Genomic DNA, 3,058 nt, shown 5'->3' on the forward strand with positions numbered 1-3,058 from the left:
CAACTTCTGCAAGGCCAAAGAGTTACATTGTTGTTAGTGTCACTGTTCCATGTTGCAGGTTCCACATTTTCTCTACCTTGGTCTGGCAAAACTCTAAAGATTAAAAATTTCAATACCTCATGAGTTCTGCTTTTATAATTAAGTGTTGGGGTATATCCTAAGCTTTTTCTATCTTCTGATTGCAGGAGATAAAAGTCTCTTTAAATGCTGTATAGAAGATCCTCAATCTTTAATTTTTTAAATATCCTGGGCCTTTCATGGTATGTCTCCAATATATCAAGTGCTCCAGTTTTGCACTCTTCATTATTACTATTTTTCTCGTTTCTTGAACACTTGGAAGTTCATTCTTTCAATTGGAGGTATCACCCCAGTTAACTTCCATGTGAAGAAATAAACTTGCAGCCCTACCATCTACTATGGGCTATTCATGTTTCATCTATCACCCGTGGTGGGGTTCTCATTGCTGGCAAGCTGGTGGTTGATCCAGCTCTAAAATCGTATTTCCAGGCCTGCTTTCTTGTACTATTTTTGGTACTAATTGTCTCAGTTCAGGTTTCCTAGGAGGCAGACTCATCTAGAGAGTTGCAACTTGGAAGTTTATTAGGGTGTGCTCTTGAGCGCAGCTTAAGGGAGCTCAACTGAAGGAAGCAGGATTGTGAAGAGGTGAAAACTAGATTGTGATAAATTTGAAACAAAGCCCTCAGCTGATTATATGAAGATAACTAGAGCTGAGATAGCTCTTTGAAGTTGTCCCAAATTGGAAAAATGAGACTTTATTCCCCTGTAACTACCAATTATTACCTTAAGTAAAACAACTCTGTTCAGCCAAGTCCAAGTACAAGAGTAAGACTCAGCTAACAGTTGTCAGCTACCATCACTCTTGCAGCTGTGGCAATAAATACGTCAATTTTAGGAAGGGAGTGCTGGGGGAACATAACATCCACTACACTCACAGTTTAGAATCATAACCAATTATTCAATTTTCTTAATATTCTCTCTCCCTCCCTGTTTCCTTCTCTCTCTCTCTTTCTCTCTCTCTCTCTCTCTCTCCCCCCCCCCTCACACACACACACACACACATACACACACACACACTCTCTCTCTCTCACACTCACACACACATTTGTTTGCTATAATCTCTAAGTACAACATAAATTTTAGATGCAAATTATCATCCACATGTGATATTTTATCATCATTTCTTAAGTATATGATAGTTTTAAGACTATGATATAAACATAGAAAGGTGGAAACAGTATGGATGTATGAAAGCCAGATTATGAGACAGGAAAGGAAGTTGGAGAAAGGGTGTAATGTGCACTCATCCCTGACCCAACAAGAGATGGCACAAATTCTACTCACAGACTCAAGCCCCTTACTACTCAGGTAGTAGTATAATTGGATGATATACCTGAAGATATGTTAATATTCTATTATGTTTAAAACATTATCTGTCTGGGAAAGAAAAAGAAGTCTTATTAATTTATGTAAATTATCTTTGGAAGACTAACTATCTGACCAACATAGGAAATTTTTTTTTTTTTAAATAACTGGGAGAAACTAGTCTTATTTCTCTCTTCTGATGATGATGCTACTGCTGAATATAGTTTATATATTCTCCTCACATCATTCCTCACACTGAGAACGGCAAATTTCTCAATGTCGAACCAAATAAAAATAAAAATTTTAATTTGATTGCATTTATTACACACATCTGTGAAGTGATTTATCTCCAGATTCCGGATGTCTTTTTTGTGATACATTTTTTGGTCTCTGGTAAAATTCTAAACTCCGTATCTTGATATTTATGCGCCAGCCTTTAACCCTGACCTTATTTTACCCTCTTTTATTTCCCACTTTCTCATTTTTCCAATCCATGCTTTCTACTCATTAATTCTGCTAAAAAATTGTCTGCAGACTGCATCAAAAAATCCATATATAGCTAATATATTGATTTTAAAAATATATTGAAATAGTTTCTAAGATTAAAACAAAAGTATATATTAAGAAAACAAATTTGTAGTTTAATGTAAGTATTATTGATTCTTTGGAAATGGATAATTTTTTTTCAGAGTCCTTTAGCTCTTATGAGAGGGCAGTATCGCATACTGAAGCATTCTCAAATCAGAGGTTTAGGTGTCCCTTGTGAAACCAAAACAATAACGTTGAAAACAACAAAATCTTTCCATTTTAATTGAGTTCACATTTTTTTCCAAGAGGCCGGCTGTGAAAAAAATTATTTTTTTTCTTCTTTTCTGTTTTTTATTGTGAAATATTATATAAGTATTAATGAGCATATAACTTTTAATATACTTTATACTACTCCCCTTATCCTTTATCTAGGCAATTTTTTGCAGTCTATTAAAAAATCCATATTTTAATATTCTCTATTATAATTTTATTCTTCATATACTTTCTTCAGATATATGTGTGTATATATATACATATATTATTTCCTTATTTGGAAGTGAGGTCATTTACTTTCACATTTTCTTTTTTCTTTTTTTGTATATGAATATGTAATTGTCCCAGCATCATTTAAGACAGTCTTACCCATATTGAATTAATATGATTCTGTTGTTGAAAAACTATCGACTTTAAATGTGAGGACTTATTTCTAGATTCTTTATTTCTGTTCTACTGATAATGCCTATCTGTACCACATTATTTTTGTCACTGTTGCTTTATAGTAATTTTTTTTTTTAATTAGAGAGTTTAAGACTTTCACCTTCGTTTTTTGTTTTTGTTTTTGTTTTTTTTAAACTGAGTTGATTATTCTAGGTCTTTTTCACTTTCATGTCATATATATGTCAATTTATGGGAGGGTAGGGTGGAAAGCCTACTGCGATATTGATAGAAATTACATTGAATCTACAGATACATTTGGGGCAAATTAACATATTAAGAATTCTAAATCATGCAGCCGTGAATGTGTTCTATCTCTCTATATACTTTAATCTTCAATTTTTTTAGCATGACTTTGTGGTTGTCTTTTGTTAAATTAATAACTTTTATTCTTGAAGCTGGATGAAATTTTTTTAAAATTTCTTTTTATGTT

This window comes from Pteropus vampyrus, unplaced genomic scaffold (genome assembly GCF_000151845.1).
Source record: "Pteropus vampyrus isolate Shadow unplaced genomic scaffold, Pvam_2.0 Scaffold18, whole genome shotgun sequence".
In the NCBI taxonomy this organism is placed as follows: domain Eukaryota; kingdom Metazoa; phylum Chordata; class Mammalia; order Chiroptera; family Pteropodidae; genus Pteropus; species Pteropus vampyrus.